Raw genomic sequence first — 18,528 nt, forward strand, 5'->3', positions numbered from 1 at the left:
CTTAGGAGGGTGTAATTAATTGCTGTAAGCCTCCAGTGTGGCTTCACTGAATTCAATCAATCAGCCCCACAAATATCACTGAAACTTCTCTGGTGTATTTTGTAAAGAGGATTTACCTATAAAACAAACCCAGTGTTCATTCAAAATGTCAGGTAATTTTATCCTGAAACAATTTATTTTATGCAAGAGTTTAAATTTTCATTAGTTCAAAGAATGGATGTTCTTTTAGGGTCATGTCTTCCAGATGTGCAGGATTGCAAATCAATAGCCAGTCCCTGCGACAAATTTTCATTTAGACACTTTATGACCCAGGCAAAGAGTACATATAAACAGGGAGAAAACTGATAGACTGCTAGAAAACAAGAGTGCCTGGGAAGGTTAATGGAACTGTCAGCCTGCAGGTATCACACTTGCTTGTGGAGTTTTCTTCCCTCCTCCTCCTCCTCAGCCCTGTTTTTGCAGTTGGCTTTTGGAGAAGTATCAAATTAAATCCAAGTTAATGTATATGTCATGAAATTCTGCTGAATTGAGTGAAGGGGAAAGAGGCTTTTGAGACCAGTCCTGAAAGATTCTGGCTGCTGCTTGTGCCTGCAATAGGGAGCAGTGGAGGGAGTTCAGGGTCTTATGAGGGCAGAGTCTAAATTAAGGCAGGCTCTGGCATGCGCAGTGGCAAGGAAATGCAATTTGGTGTAAACACTGGGGCTCCAAAGTGAGTAAATGCCACCTACACTGCTCCCAGGAGGCTCCAGTTTCTCAGAATGTTCTGGCAACACGTTCCAACCTAGATATTAGAGGCACTTTTCAGTTTGCTTTGTCATTTTCAGCAGCAGCTTTTAGTCTATAAAAACCATACTAATGTGTGGTAGTGTATTAAGGAGAATGCACATTTTCATTGACTCTAAAGAAGTGGGCAGCATTCTGGCATGCACCCTTGCAGTTTCCAGGCTTGATTCCAGTGAACAGTTCCTACCCTAAACACTGAATTTCCATCATTACAAAGAAAGGATTCTCAGTAAATACACAATTACTAAGTGCCAAAATAATACAGCATTTTTCAATTGGATTAAACATACAGATTGACAGAACTCACTACTTGCTGACCAGGTTCAAAGGTAAATAAGCTAAGAAAGCAAATTTAGACTGAAAAAAATAAAATCCTACTCATGCGACACTGTCCAATGAACATTTCTTGCCCTGTGAAATGTTCAGTGATAAGGTGGATATTTTCCCTCAACAGACACATGTCAGAAGGCTTAGTGATAGCTCCTGTGTACATAAGATCTGCTTTCCTGTTAGCCAGGGCTCTGCTGCTCTCATTTGACCTCATCCCTAGAAGGCTGAAACATTATTACTCTAATGAATCTGTGTTTCTCCTTCCTTGCACCTGGGGGATTTAAACGTGCTTGTGCCAAGACACCGTCTCCTTGCTTGGCTGTATATAATCTGAGATACATGTAAGTTGATTTCACATGGAAATTAGAGAGGATGGAAGAGATTTGTCACCAGACATTTGTGACCCATGTTACATCAGCCTTTGGGAATACAGTATATCAGCCAAAATAAAGGCTGGCCTTGCAAAACAGATTGTTAGCACTGATAAACAAAGCTTCAACAGGAGTTGAGGATCAGGCTAGTGGCCTGAAATACTGAAGTCATTTGGGACCTTGAATTAATATATTTGTCAACAAACATGTTCCTGGTGAAGGGCAGGGCAGCCTTCCCCACCTAGAAAACTCCATGCCCCATCTGATGCCAGCCATTGTGGGAGAACTTTGATCTTATTTGATTGCTTGTCAGCTCTCAAACTGCCACTATTTTTTATTAAATTGATCAGTACAGAATTCCTCCATTTTTGTGCTCCCTTCTGATTCCCAATAGCACCAGCCTTCAGTTTTATAATTTCCTGATTTAATGACTCCTGACATACCTGAGCCAAATCAGAAAATGTGTTTCCCATGGAAGCTCTGCTCTGAAGGTCAGCAGATCCCTTTGCTTTTGCACTGCTTTATTGATGTGTGCCACTTGAAATGAGACACAAGTGAGTATTTCTACCTCCCTTTTAAAGCTCTGCCTAAATGCTTTTCATCAACAGCTCCCACTGGAATCAGATTTCTCCTTTGTTGTTCTGTTTCCTCCTTCTTCCTCTGGGGCCAAACAGTTCAGCACTGTTTAATCCCGGGAAAACCAGGAAATGAGAGTTACTGGGAGGAGGGGTAGGATTCCTCTCTCCTATCCTGAGTGCCTGTGTGCTGCTCCAGCTCATCATCCCGGCTCCCCCTGAGCAAATGGAGAGGGACAGGAGTCTCCTGGGAATCATTCACCCCATTCTGAGGGAGCTGGCTGGCAAAAGTGTGAGGAACCACGTGAATTGTGCCTGAGGAACACAACTTCGGGGCTTAAAAAGAGAGAAAAAGACTTAACACCAGCAAGCACAGATTGCTGTTCAAAGGTACATAGGGGGCTAAGGAGATTATACAGCATTCATTGTCTAGTATGTTATTGATGGAGTAGTTCACAAAGCTTCTATGAACATCTTCTCAGTAGTTTATTTTTAAGAGATTTATTTTATTTAATTACAATATATTTAATATAGAAGGAAAATAAATATAAATTTGTTACATTGTGGTATAATCTTTCTTTAAGCTGGTATTTGTTTCACTTGAAACCTTTCTCTCACTTTGCTTTCTAAAAAACTTTTTAAAGTTGTTTTATTTTTAAACAACAAACCAGCAAACCCCAGAAGAAGCTCTCAGGTAACAGTTAAATCTGTATGACCCCCTTTGCATCTCAGAAGTTTTCAGCAACCAGAGGCCAAGCTTCCACCTCTACCCTGAGCACCCTTCATGCATTATTAACTCTCAAAACACATTACTGTGCACATTCAGTGTATGTAAATACAGAGCCTGATTTTTATTTACTCCACATAGTACAGCAGAGTTAAAGAGCTTTTAAAGTGCATGTATATAAAACATTGTTTCTCAGAAAACTAGTTTATATTTAAAAATCTGGACCAAACCTAGAACTTTTTACAGTGTAGATTATCTGTCACAATCATTATTTGCTATGTGACCTCAGAATTTATTTACTTTTATTGATTATTTTTTGTGTAACACAATAAAAGTAATCCACAAATTATTCTTTGCAGTGGTTCTGCTTCTCTTGACTTCTGAAGCATTATATTCATTTTATGTTTTGCTTTTAACTCACATTCCAGAAGTCACGTGCCTGGTGAATAATCTCAGTTATACTTCTGATTTGCCTTCTGTTTAAAAAAAAAAAAAAGAAATGCAAGCAAATTCCCAACCTTCATGATTAGATAGAAACTTGGAAAGACTTGAAACCATGAAAGCAAATGTATCCCCATTATGTTACACTCCTGCCTTCTAAGCCAATGCCCAGATGAGAGGTTCCTTGGTGCCTGGGAGGCTCCTGCTATGCTGTGAGCTGTGAAAGCCACACTGCCACCTGAGTAAAGGGACAAACAGCAGCCACAGGCAGGGCTTGGGGCAGAAGTGGTGGATGGCTTTCCATGAAGGTTGTGAGATTGTTTTAAATGTGGAAAAGGAAAGGCACACAGCAGTCAAGAAGCATACACGATAAAGAGAACAAGCTGTTGGAACAAGGTTCATTTATGCACAAAGGACTCTCAGGGCTTGTCAGTGGATGAAGTGCTGACCACTGCAAGTGCAGGGTTGTCCTGTGTGTGCTCCAGCCTCACTCCAGGAAAGGTACTGGTATGGCAACGAGCACCCCATTGCACACCCAAGGAATGTTTAAATCCTCTGATCACATCTGAAGCATCAGTAGCTGCTTTGTTATTGGAAAGAAGGAAATTAAAACAATACCACTCAAGCTGTAAATTAAAAGCCCACTGCAGATGTAGATTTCATGAGCCAAGTTATTAAGAGCATTAGTATGCATATTAGAAGTAATTAAAAGCAAGCAAACAGGAAGAATGCCAGGTGAGAACATACAGGTTGGAGGAGAATTCTCTACTCAATTACACAAGTGTAAATGAATATCTTGTAAATAAATCCACAATCATTTTCTTGGATGAAGTTACAGTCATGCTGCTTGTAAGTAACGTAACCATAAGCGCTGAAAACCAAATCAACAGCATACAATTTATAACAAGAAAACAAAATTTAAATGTAAAACAGAACCAACTTGTTTGGCTGTTCTCAGTGGTGCCCTGGAAATGAGGCTATCCTATCTGAGGATACTGATAATTTGCTGGGCTGGGACTGGTCTGATTTTTTTCTGACTGATGTCATAATTAGTCAATTACTTGAAGATATTTGTCTGAGAAACCTCTGATACTGTTACTTGTTTTTAAAATGTTGTTTGCAGTTGTTTACAAGTTATAGCTGTTCATACTATTTTATTGACAAACTTTTCCCCTATTGTGTATGCATAGTTGTCCCTATTTTCTCTACACAAATTCCTTATTTGTGAGTATTCTGTAAATAATTCAAAGAATAACTTCTCATTTCATGTGACATTCAGCAATTATTTATTCCTTATATTCTATAGTGAAGCTGTAAAATGCATCATTGTACTTGCTCCTGACCAAAACATGAAAAGATTTTAAGACCAGGTTTAGTCAACAACAGTTCTCTTTGGATTAAAATAAATCAAGGGTTTAAAAGTATTTTCAAGATGTATTGTAATATCTGAAAGTTGTCTGTCTTGTCAAATAAAAGATGACTCATAGATCCCCCTAGGAAAAAACTATCCTTCTTGTTTGCTCAAATGCCAACCAATCTTTTAATCCTCTTCAGATTAGTTTACGTGTGTGAAATCGATATTTCAAGGTACTTACAGTACCTCCCAGAGCACACAAGTTACTAACCAAGCTGGGCTCCAGAGAGTTTCTGCATTCCATCAGGTGTCACAAGGAGCTTTGACTGGTCTGGGGGAATTAAGGCCAGGTGAAATGCCAAGCTCCTTAGCTCATCTGCTGCAGAGAACAGGTCTGCAGTGTGCCTGCTCAAGGCTTGTTATGGGAATAAATCTGACGTGCCTCACTTACTAGGTCAGAGACAGTCTGCAGTGTCTCAACACGCAGTGATATCAGATGTATCACAGAAGCCAAAAGCATGATTAGGTTGCAAAGGCAAACACTGAAAATTTAAGAAATGCCAGAATTAGGATGCTTACTCAACTGACATTTGTTTCCTGGTAGCAAATGATTTATGATATATTTATCTCTAGCCACATGATCACCCACTGGTGTTTTCTCCTGCCCTGGTGCTCAGGATGAGCTGTTTGTTTACTCTGTGCTGAGTGTGCCCAGCCCTTGGTTAGTGTACACTCTTCAAACCCTGCTTTGGAGACTGCTACTTATTCCTACTCAGGATTTTTCATACGATCGTATTGCTGGAGTAGCTTAGCAAAATACAAGATGTGCAGAGTCCTCATCATTTCCCATCTGCAGCTGTTTGACCTGACAATTGCAATAACACTCCCAAGGGGTAGGAGAGGGGGTGTTTTACCCACACAAGGGGAGGGCAAACCAAGGGCAGTTCCCTCAGGTGCTACTGCAGAGAAGCCCACCCAACTCACCAGCAAATTCAAAGTCTCCTGCACAGACTCTCTATCTCCATCCACAATTTCTTGTCCTGATGTAAACCTCCTCTATCTCTCCTCACAACTTATCCCACCTATATTCTGTAAATCAGAGAGATGTAAATCATCTCTCACAGCTCTGCATTCATACTGGGTGACTTCTTCTTTATGGCTACATTCACAGCTTGTATTAGGGACCTAAAATTACAATCTCCCCTTAGACCTGACATCTAGCCCTTGCTGGACTGACATTCTCTCCTGTACCTGCAGGTAAGGTCATGGCCACCTTGGGCTGGAGCACACCCAGGAAATCAGATGTCATGTACTGCTGATTTTTTTAACTGCCAAAGAACATAATTTCCCTGATTTCCCTGATTTCCCTGTGAAACTGCAGAAAAGCAGATTACTGAAAATAAATCATGCTATCATGACAGACTTCTGAGTACAGAGAAATTAGCCCTCCTCAAAGAAAAAGTCACCTAGTGTCTTACTTTAACACAGACAAAATGATGTCTTTTCCTCTAGCCTCACAGCTGTAGTGTTCTGTCTGAAATGTTCGACAGTAATTCAGCAGGAGACAGAGATTCAGAATGAAAAAATTTAGTTCAAGTTTGACAAAATCATAAACAACAGAAAACAAGGCTCCTAAGGGACATGCTGAAGGCCTTAATAACATGCTTTCAGCAGTGCTGCTAATAACAAGCTGTGGGAATTGATGGTGTTCATTTTAAAATGATTTTCACATTTAAATTTTGATGGGATTTATTGGTTAGATGCTGTGTGCAGAGCAGATAAAGCAAATAGCTGTCAGACCTGCTGGTTAAGAGGAGGATGAGGCTTGTCTGTATCAGAGGTGAAGATTTGGGGCATGTAGGTCTGTTCTTCCACACGACCATTTTAGGGCCTTTCTCAGAACAGCCCCTGGTGCTGTACCACATATGACACACCCCCATGCCCCATACTTGCCCTTTCAGAGAGCAGTTCCCACAAGGTATAGAGACTTACTCTGCAGCCTTGGGCTTTTTCAGGATGCTTGTCAGTCAGCTGCTGCTTAGGAAGCTCCAGGAGCTCAGCTTGGGGTGACTGTTGGGAATTTTCAGTTGCCTGGCTGGACAAACCCAGATTTCTCTTCAGTGTTTGGAGGAGGGTTATAAACTATTAGGAAGTGACCTCAGCTGACGGGTATATCATGTTCTTTCATTCTATTCACTTACAGCATTTACAACATCTCCCCATTATCGTTTAGGCTTTTACAACTCTTAATGACCCTTTTATCAGAGCAGCAATAACCAGTAAATCCCCTTTGGCATTTATTGCCCTGTCTCTAATACATAAAAGAACCAATTTATAACAGCTCATGAATGCTGGAGATTATTTTTCAAACTACTTCTTCGAATCTCACTACAAAAATAAGTGCTCTGATGAAGCCTCTGTTTCTGTGGTTCACTCAGCATCAGCCCTAAATTAAATTCACCAACAATATGCAATAAACTTTGTGGACTGGATGCTGTATGGCAGAGAGAAATGAGAAACTAGAAATCCAGAATATCTTCTCTGTATGGAGGTGTTCCTTTCCCTGCCCATCTCCTGCTAGCATCAGTTTTCTCCCTGGTTGCCAGGAAGAGTTTCAGGCCTGGGCATAATCAGCAGGAGCTCTGGGGACAGGGGATGCTCCTTTGTCAACAGCCATCACAGAATGTACAGGTGGACCTTGTACATCTGACATGGTGCACTCAACATCAGACAACTAAAATCAGTTTGCTGGGCTTTGTCTGAAAATGGTGGAAAGAAACAGGCTTTTGTCTGAAAATGGTGGAAAGAAACCACCAGGAGAGGCTTTATCCCAATCTACAAGAGGTGCCTGGGAGAGACAGCTCGAAGGTGCACAGTCCCGGCTGCCCTCCTTTCAATGCTGGCAGCAGTCATCTAACTTCAAAACACCTAAAATTAGATATCACTAATCTCTGTTCTTTCTTTTGTGGTGATGACAACATAACTTTGAAACTCCAAAGATACCTTGTTTACTAATTTTTGTAATTTTTGTCCAACATGCAGTAATGTCCTGTTCTCCCTGTAGGACATTCAATAGATTGCCATTAGTACCTTTGGAAGGTGTGTTTTGTCTTGGTTTATCTACAGGTAGAACACAAACAGCCACAGGAGTCTGCAGAGAAACTCTCTCCTGCACTTCCAAACCCCATCAATTAGAACACAACAGAGCAGTCCTTAGGAATCATTTCAAAGTGAGCTGCTGATGAAGGCAACCTAAGGATTCTATGTGCTCCTGGCAGCTATTTCAGTTTTTCTAACTCTATATCTAGACACCAGACTTGGATTTGATTCAAAGCCCAGCACTGGAAAGACTTGACATGAGCAGATTTTGGACAGGGATGTAGATGTTTCTATGGGGTGAATGAAGCACTGTACAAAGATGCCCTGTGCTAAGTGAGACAGTGCCTGGGCTGGAGGCCAATATTGCTTGTGCTGGTTAGACACTGAATCCCAGTTAAGTAGCCTTGATGAGAAACTGTCTATTTTGGCCTGGGCAGAGAAGCTCAGTTAGGGCAGCAGTTTTGTCCTCAACACAAGCTAGCCCAAGCACCTCTGTGCCCTGTGGAGACTGTTCAGTGCCATTATAGCAGGGTCTGTGCCACAAGGACCAGATGTGCTCAGTTCATCCTATTTCCCATCTTCTCCGTTGCCCATTCATTGCTCTACTGAGGTCTACTGCCAGGTCCTCCCATTTTTCTCTTTGCTCCTGCTGACCCTCTTCTCCTCTGCAGAACTACAAACCAAACAGCTCCCAAAAGAACTTTTCATTAATATAATTTATTAGCCAAATCGTTCCTCTGACCTATTTCTTGTTCAACTAGCATATCTCCCCATCCACTCAATATAATTGGCACAGCACCTGAACTCTGCTGCTGGGGCTTAAATGGCCTGACATATATCACTGAGTCACAGGATATTAAGAGAAAGGTGAGAGGATTATTGGCATCCCGCCACTGGGATCAGATTGGATTTCTTGTCCAGCCACTGAAACATGTGGTTGTATAAAGAGGGTTTACACAGGCTTGGTTTAGTCCTTACTCAAAGCTTGACCACTTGAAAGCAGCAAGGGACTTTCACTAAGGACTGGGGACTTGGCCATGTAAGGAAGCCTTTCTTGCATACATTGTCCTGTTGATTTTTGGAAGGAGATGATCTGCATGAGGCTCTGCAGGTGGGGCTGGCCAGGAGTGCTGTGCTGGAGCTCTCTGGAGCTGGAGTTGCATTAACACTTTTCTCCTGCCTGGCTGCAATGGCTCATTGCAAAAGCCATTACCAGCAGCCTGGCCTTGCCTGCCGGTCTGCACATGGTCCCAGGTACTCCCATTGCTGTGATTTCTTATTTTCCATCATGATTCTCTCACCAATGATCCTCTTGCTTCTAAGTTTAAGGAGGTTCTAAACACTAGGCTGTAGGTTTTCACTGGTGATTAATTTTGTTGTATAATCTTCTCCCCCTTTTGAATTATTAAACATCAAAGGGTACAAAACACAGCCACCATCCTTGCCGAGAAACATCCATTCTTTTTGTTCTTTTTCCCGGGAAAAAAGGCCTGCTGACATCATCTGCCTTGCTCAGGATCTTTGTAATTGGCCCCTGTCTTTTTGGCTCCTCCTTTCCTCCCCTCATCTCTCATCCCCTACTCCATACTGAGAGGTAACCAGGGAAACCAGAAACCATGGCAACCTAAAGCAGCATAATTTTTCTCTGAGGAAAAAAACATAAGCATGCAAAATCCCTTTAATGTTTATAGCAGGTGACTGGGTCTGAATCTTCTCTTTCCCTCCTCTTTGGTGCGAGGAAGCCGTGGGCCTGCTTCCTCTTGCTGGGGCTGCCCTTGCCATGAGCCTTGGGTGAAGCTCACCTCCAGCCCCTTGCTTCACCCACCAAATCCCTCTGCTCCTCGTGGCCCCACAAAGCCAGAGTGGCAGCAGGGGCTCAGGGTCTACCAGTGGGGGTGGTCCTGACCCACCAAGAGCACCCAGACACTCTAAGGCAGTAAACCCCAGGTTACAGGGAGCATCTGTCCCCACCACCAAGTGCTCCTCAGTCTTGAATACATTTCTCAACAGGACACAGGGAAGTGTTTCTTTCACTAACTGAAAGAAACTCAGGCCCAAGAGGTTTAGGGTCTGGTTTTCAAAGGATGAGCCAGCTGGGCACTACTCTGTAGCTCTGGACATCTTTTCCTTGTCACAAAACAAGTCTGTGATGGAGGATAGAAAAGTGAGTCCACCCACACCCACTGAATTGTTCACCCTCAGATTCCAAAGTGTCTGGATGAGAGACAAGGATTTTATCCTGCAGGGCAAGGCCAAGAACATAGGATTCCAGAGCACAGAATAAACATTTTTATTATATTCTAGTATAATAACAGTAGTGGAGTGGTGCTATCATCACTGCTTCTCCAAAATGTAGGAAAGAAGGGCAGCCAGCTGTGGAGGGGGAAACATGATGGCTCTGTTCTCTCTCTCTGCCTTTCCCTCAGGATATGGCACAGGATGACACTGCATCACTGCTGCACAGTGCCCATCAGCATGGCTGTGCTCAGGAATAGGAAGCATCGCCCTTGGGCAAAGCTCTCAGGGCTCAGCCCCTGCTCCCTGTCCCTTGCCCTTCAGCCAGGCCAGTCTCCTCAGGGGGTGGTGGTAAGATCCCAGCCCCTTGGGAGCCCCAAGGCCACTCCTTCTGCAAAGGGCTGCTGCTGTACCTCTTGGTGGGGTACAAGAGGTTTTGGAATCAGCTGTGGAAGCTTCAGGCAGCCTGCCCAAGACTGCTCAGAGGCTAAGTCAGCAAAGAAATAACTAGCAAGTTTTGCTACTCTCAAAGTGTACAAGAGACAAAGTGCTTGACTTCTAGCTTGTTTCCAAAATAGAACGCTGACTGTAAGTTGCCTTCTTTAGGAGAAGAATGATGACAGAAGTAATAAATTGTACACGTTTATTTTTGCAGATGAGGGAATGTCAAGCAGTGGTTGGGATGAAAACAAACAAACCCTGGCAAGCAGCTATTTTTATAGAATAGTTTTGTGTTGAAATTTCTATAAGTTGGCAACAGAGTCATCATGAGACCTTTTATCCAGATAAGACTATGCCAAAATCTTCAGGAAACATCTTGCATGTCAATTTGTTTTAATTACAAAACAGGGGAGAGAGAGGGAAATGAAGGCTTAGGGAAGGGAATTGTTTGCAGACGTGCAGTGTCTGCTCTATAAGGCAGCAAATGCTTTTTATTCTGTGGATGTAAATGGGATTTTCCCCAACCTGCCACTTGCTAAGTTCAAATCTGGGGTAGCTCCAAATCAGTCCTTGCAGCAGATCTGCTTGCAGCCAGGGGAGGGAGGTGTCACCAGGCCGAGTAAGCAAAGTTCACCAACCCAAAGGGCCAGTCTGGGATATCTCACCTTTAAGGCCAATGAGCCTGTTGAGAGAAGATTGGATCTCCAGTCCCCCCAAATACAGTTGTTTTAAAGAGACATTGTCAAAACTCTGCTGATTGTGTTGTCCCTGACTCCTGCTTCCCAGCCAGTGCCCAAACAAGGTCTGTGCAGGAGAAGCACTGAGCCAAGAGGACATCTGCTGCGTCCATGACTGCAGCTCCAGGCCCAGTCCTCTGGGAAGTGGCTTCTTTATCAATGTTTGCTGTGTGTGTTTGATGTCTGGGAAATTTCTGGACTTTCTTAGACTTCACTCTATGCCATGAAAGCATTGCTGTGTGCATGCATGCATGTGTCTGTCCCTAAAACTTGTACTCTGAAGAAAATATTTTAAATTTAAATGTTGGCACATAAAGAAAAAATATTTTGTGCTAAAAGAGCCCTTGCCGTTGCCCCAGATAGTTTCTGGCTAATATGACCTGTCAAAAATCTGTTTATTAGAGTTGTTCTGTTGCAATCTGTCATCTGTTGGAATCTGCTGGCAGAGGGGAGGAAAGGGTTACCTTCCATGTGAGAACGGAAATCTAAGACGGGAGCTTTATAACTGGCTCTGTGATGTGAACATTAGATAGTAATGTCTCAAAAGTAAACTATTTAAGCAGCTCCAGTTTCCATGCTAAATTGACTCTAGTGTGTTTGTAACCAAAGGGACAGCTGCTTCCTGAAGAGCCTCTCTTAACGCTTAGAAGGATTAACTGGTTTTGTGTTGAGATTATTGAGATCATCTTGATGCACTTACTTTATTCTGATTTGTTTTCTCATTTTATTTATTGTGAATAGCTTCACTTTAGAAGCATCTTTTCCTTGATTTTACTCCCTTTGTTCAAACTCAATTTCTTTGAGTAAATAGGGCCAGAGGGGGGTCAGAAATGGATGACATCTAAAAGCTCGACCAACTCCTCCAAATTTGCCCATAGATCCCTTTCTAAAGATTCATGGTAAATTTTTCACTTTTCACATTTTCATGCACTTCTGCTGCTGCAAGTAGCTGAGCACAGAGGGAAGTTTTCAGAGCAGTGTGTGAGTAGCACACATTAAGTCTTCTGAGTATTTCAGAGGTTTTTTGCAGAGGTCTTACCTGTCCTGAGCAGCAGGTCGGTCTCCTCTGAAGTGCTCTCAAAGGACCCCACATGTTCACCCAAAAGCACGTGCCTCATTTACATTCAAGGCATGGCTGCACCATGAGGTTAAATTTAAAACCCATCAGTCACTAATTAGCTGCTGTGCCCATTGCATACCCATGGAGCCCACACCAGGTAGATGAAAGACATATGCCAAGCACTTTGGAGACTGAGGGAGAGGGAGAGAAAATAGAACTAAAGCTGGGGCAAGATATGAAGAAGGAACATAATTCATAGCCGTGTCCAGGATAGGGCAGGGTCAGACACATTGAGGGAACTAAAAGGACTGAAATGACCAGCAGCAATCAGCAACCATCACAACCCTGCCCAGAGTGAAGGGCCACAGAGGGCAGGTGAGGAAAAAGACAAGGGCAAGAAAAGAGCCTTAGGAGGTGCCCATGTGTGCCACCAAGGAGCCAAAGAGGGCCCTACTTGAGCCTGGTGCTGGGGAGTCTTGCAGCATGGCTCCCTTCCAGACAAGAAGGTTCATGCGCACAGCACTGGCTTAGAATTCATCCTGTGTCTTTCTTCTCAGGACAAGTCCTTTGACAACATGACTTCCAGCCTTCACAATGGATCTTCAGGTGAATCTTCACAGCTCTCCTAGAATGACACCAAGGTGTGTGATAAGAGGTGATCTTATTCTGTGGCATGGGACTCAGCTGCCTCTGATGGACTTGTGTTTAAGCATAATATGCATCCTCCTAGGTACCTCTGCTTGTTGTCTTCAGGATGTCTGAACTTCTTCCTTGGAGGTTCCATTTCCCTTACAATCTCTTTATTTCATTATAAAATATATCCAATAATTCCTTGGGCTCCTGATAGTGCTTGCAACTGGGGATAATAAATCTGCATTCTGTACCTAAGTACAACTGGCTGGGATATTGTCCATCCATTAGCTGATGGGTGCAACCAATGGCTGGGTGTTTCTGTCTCATGGAGAAGATATGTCTGTTTCCCACGCAGAGGGCTTGAGTGCATGCTCCTGATGAAGATGAGAAGGAGGAATTAATGCCCTGATGAGAACCCTTGGAGGTTTGAGGCTGGAGCTGGAAGGCGTGAGAAATGATAAGACATTGATTAGGTCTCTGAGTCAGCAGCGGACGCACCCTTGCTGCTACCAACTGGTCTATTAGCTCTCCCACTTGTTTGTTACCTAACTTATCTTCCTGACTCATCCCAAACCCAGCTGACACCAGAGGCAGGCAAACTACACATCACTGCCCCTTCGGCAGCCTCTGGTACACCTTCTGCTGCCCTGTAACTCCCGTGAGGATTAACAACTCTTCTTTGCCAAACAGGGAAAAAAAAGGTAAAAACATTGTGAGTGTAAGGAGGAGAGGGAATCCTGGAGACAAAAAATGAGCTAGGATTGCTCCTGGGAGAGGAAGAGGGGTTTTTTAAAAGAGGTAATTCCCTTTTGTGCACTTCTGCTAAAAATGTGTCATGTTGGCACCAGTCCCGTATTTCAGTGATGGTGATGTGCTCACTGTGAACCTCTGTAGCAGGAAGGCACAGGTAACATGCAGTACAGTCTTTCATCTCTCTCTGGATATGACAGGGTTCTGGCAATACTTAATTTTATTTTTGTTTTGTCTGAAGGACAGGTTGACATTTCACAGTGCCAGATTAAAGCCAAAGGACCAGCATGGGGGTCATAGTCACCCCAGTCCTGGAGGTCTGTGAGCATCACCATTGCAGCCAGTGTCTGCTCCTCACTGTTCTGAGCTCATTTGGACTCAAAATAGTCTCCTAAGCTCCTCTGCAATTCCTTTTTAGCTAATATGCTCTAAGATTGGTGCAGCAATGGAGATACAGAGAAAAATGGGAAACGATAGAGAACACTTCCATCTTCTTCCCTGGGACCAGGTAACCTCAAACAGTCATGGGCACCTTTGAAGAAATCCAATAATTTCCCTCTTTCCCTGAATTTGCAAGGGGAAAACAAGAGACAGTGTGTCCTGCTGGTGGAGAATAGCACAGGGAGCAGATCTCACCTTCCAGCACATACTGTGGGAGCCAATGGGAATCCAGTCAGGCTCAAGGAAACTGCAAAAGGTGATTACATGGGCTTTGGTGGGACTTGACAGCTGGTGGAGTTGGGGATGGGGTTGATCCAGGTTTGATGGGCATGGTCTCCTCTGCCTTTAGACAAGTGAGTCCATCTCCAGGAGGGGGACAGGTTCTGGTGGAGTGGGCTGCATCATCCCATAAATGCAGCAGGATGGCATCTCTGGCTTGGAGATCTGGATTATATTTACTCTGCATTTTCAATGTTCAGTGTAGTCTTGCTGGTTGTTGTAAATTCAGCAGCTCCAGGTTTTAATTCTTGGTGCAGTATTCCCACCTGCTTTGTGAAGTCCCAGTAGCCTGTCTGAAAAAGGTGTCTGGTCATCTTCAAAATGGTGTCCCAATGCTTACAAGGAGCTTTGTGGGTGACCAAGGTGTTCCCAGAAGCAAGGAGGAGACCTCACCTCCCTGCTCTAATGAGCAAATATCAGCATTTTGTACCAGGCATAGCAAGCTCCTTCTGACTGTAATTTTTCTTGCCTAGGACAGAAGTCCACAAGTGTCCTTTCATGTTTGAGTTTTGACAAGGAGATCCTCAGCAGCCTCTGTCTGAGGCAGCTCCCCTTTCCTGCCCTTTGTGTGGCTCCAGTGCCAATTCAAAGTGCACATGAAAGGCTCAGCCTGAGAGTATGTGCTGCTGCTATTGCACATGTGAAAACTGAATTCATTACAAAGGAGAGAGACTTATAGGGAAAGAGACCCACTTTCAGGTTTGCCCCACTCTGCTGCTCTTGGAGGCAGAGACATTCACCAGAGTTGAATCATCTGCAGGAGGTGTAGCTGGAAGTCTGAAAACCATTCTGCTTATCAACTCACAAATATGGGGATGTGATTTCATGTCACAGGCTCTGTCTGGGCTGGTAGAAGTTGGTGCTGGCTGGGCACAGGTGAAATTTCAACTTCACCTGCTGTTAAGGCACATGAAGTTTGCTCCATGTTTTGTAGCTTCTAAAATCTATGGGAAATCTCTTGTTATTCAAAGTAATTTCTGCTGCAGTCAGGGGATGCTGAACATCCCTGACTAAACTGCTGGGAGGCTGTGTTAGGCAGGTGATCCTAGACCCCTGAGTTTTCCATCCTGGACTTTCAAACTTTGCCTTTACGGTATTTTTTCCCCACATTTTTCCACTCTCTCTACAGCTGAAGTGACATGGAAATTCTTATGGATAAATATTCAGGACACTATTTAAATAGGCAGCTATATCTTGCAGATTATCTGCTTTGCTATGTTGCAAATGTTGCATTTGGTATTGTGTAGTGTGAATTATGGATATGTGTTGCATGTAGTCTGGGACAGGCCCATACTTGTCAAGAGATGGCAAGATATAATCAAACTGGACCAAGTTCACAGTTCTTCCAATTCCTCAGCAGGGTTTGTTTCTTTGTTTATTTGCTTGAAAGCAATATATTTGCACACTTTTCCCAATTATGGGGATATCTGACCTTGCAAGAGAAGCACTTACATGGCTGTAGCCTACCCTATTCCTTAACACTTGCTCAGCTGTATTGGTAAATTAACCACATGAATCCAAACTATCCTACAGCCTAGTGTGAAGGAATATGCAAAGCTTCAAATCGAGATTCTAATCTGTTAGCAAACAACAAGCTTATGTAGTAAAATGCCAAACGAAACCCTTGTCTTCAAAAGAGTTTTCTACTTGGATGCTCCAAATCCTGGGCCAAGCTGGGGCTGGGTGCTGGGACACTGAGCAGCCTCGTGGTGTTTCCAGAAGCTGCTCAGGGGAGCTTCCCCCAGACACTGAACCCACTGGGTGCCAGACAATGCTGGGATCTGCATCTGTTGGGCCAAGTCTTGGTGTAAACCCCTGCGTGGTGGGATGAATTAGGCCCTCAATGGCTACAGAAAGGCATTGGAAATAAGAGTTTATATTTACATAGTACATTTCATCCCAAAGGACCCTAAATCACACTGCACAAACTTTACATAAACAGCAGAACTGAAATGCAGCTGCGTCAGGAATGGAGGGTGGCAGCCAGCTGGCATGTGTTAGCCGGACAAAAATAAGCCACTATTTTTGGCCAAGGACATCAGGGCAAACCCCTCTATTGCAGAAGTGCCTACCAAACTTCAAAGTGCAGTTTTACTCTAAATAGTCATGGTGGATAAATAGATCTTTTGTAGTCAGTTGACTTGTTCCCAGGCACATCTGGGGAATTCACTCGCTAAAATAAGGATTTGCTACATTTTATGCCAGCGAAGGCTGCAGAACTTCTTCACCCAAGATGGCACATTTCTACTCCAGTCACATTTGCAGAATTGGAAGCCTTTTTTACACAGACCTTACTACTGAGGACGCAGAAAAAGCTGCTCTGGCTTTCTCTGCTGAACTTACCCTGAACTGGCACATCTGGAAATTAACATATTCTGTTGTTAGCTAGGGAAATTTGATGATTAGAAAGACAAATTTTCACTATGCCTATCAAGGTAACTTTTCAGAATACAACTGACCTTTAAATACCAGTGTGGGGAGGCCAGGACATTTAAAGATCTTGCCACAAAGCCCTCACAGAGCAGGCTGTGCAGCATCTCTCAGGTGTCTAGGCTATCCAAACACGGCACAACACTGAGAGGCATTATTTCTTACAACAATGTCACCTATGAAATGCACAGTATTTTTACAGATACACATTTACTTTGGGGCCAGGAGGGCATCTACACCTGCAACTCAGAGAACCCTGAATAACCCTCCAGGATAAGTTGCCCTGTGGCAACTGGTGGTTCCCTGTGGGCCTCCTCCCATACCTCCATGTTGTGTTAAAGCTGAATCCTGCACTCTGGCATTCACCCTCCTGAGCCATCTCATTGTCCTGTCATGCCATTTACCTATTGCTAACAATTTTTAAGTGATATTTCTCTCTCAGAAGAAGTGTAGGGAGTCCAAGTAGGACATACACTGCAGAGTCCTGTTGGTAAGGCTTTGATAAGGTTACTTCCATGAGCCTTTAGATTCAAGAAAAAACAGCATTAAAGGCCATTTGGACTCAGAGCAGGGCTGCAAGGGAGGCAGGCAGCATTTCAGGTGCCCAAAGCACAGGGCCTTCTCTGGGTTCCCCAATTTTTTACTATCTCCAACTTGCTGAGGCAGAACATCAGCCTGTCTTTGTAGTAGAGGTACTCCATTCCTCTGACCATATTCATGGCCCTTCTCTAGACCCACTCTAACAGGTCCATATCTTTCTTCTCAGCTGTACTCCAGGTGGTGACCTCGTGGGGCAGGGTAGAAGGGGAGAACTGCCTCCCTTGATGTGCTGGCCACACTTCCTTTGAGGTAGCCCAGGATGCTGTCAGCTTTCTGGGCTGTAAGCACACACTCTTGGCTCATGCCCAGCTTTCATCCCTGAGAATATCCAAGTCCTTTGCTGTGGGACTGATCTCAATGACTTCTTCCAATCTGTGCTTATATCTGGGATTGCTCTGAACCAGGTGCAGCCCTTTGCATTTGGACTCGTTGAATTTCAGGAAGTCCTCATGGGCCACTTCTCGAGTCTGTCCAGGTCTCCATGGAAGTGACCCTGTCCTTCTTTTGGGTCATCTGTAGTGCTCAGCTTCCAGTCATCTGCAAACATGATGAAGGTGCGCTTGACCTCACTGTCTGTGTCACTGATGAAGATGCTGAGGAGCACTGGTCCCAAGACAGGGCCCTGAGGGACACAGCTCCTTGCTGGCCTCCACCTAGACACAAAGCCATTGATCACAACTCTCTGGCTGCATTCATCCAGCCAATTCCTTATCCACTCAATGGTACACCCATCAAATCCATGTCTCTTCAATTTGGAGATAAAGAAATCATGTTGGACCATACCAAAGGCCTAACAGAAGACTACATAACTGATGTCTTTTGGTCTTCTCTTATCAACCCTTGCCATCACTCCAACACAGGCCACCAGATTGATCAGGCGTGATTTGCTCTCAGTAGAGATGTGCTGGCTGACACCTCCTTCTTTTTTATGTGCTTTAGCAGATTGTCTAGGAGGTTCTGCACCATGGTGTTCCCAGGATCAGCTGCTCTGTAGTTCCCTGGATCTTCCTTTTCTCATTTTTAAAAATGGGAGTGATATCTCCAGTTTTCTGGTCACCAAGGACTTCACCTGACCACCATGAGTTTTTTAATATGATGGAGAGTGGCTTAGCAACAACATTGACCAGTTCCTTCAGGACCCTGAGATGCATCCCCTCAGATCCTGTAGATTTGTGGCTATTCAGCTTCATCAAGTGATCCTGAACTGCTCTTCACTTATACAGGGAGGGGCTTCACTCCCTC

Source organism: Molothrus aeneus, chromosome 1, assembly GCF_037042795.1.
Source record: "Molothrus aeneus isolate 106 chromosome 1, BPBGC_Maene_1.0, whole genome shotgun sequence".
Taxonomy (NCBI): Eukaryota; Metazoa; Chordata; class Aves; order Passeriformes; family Icteridae; genus Molothrus; species Molothrus aeneus.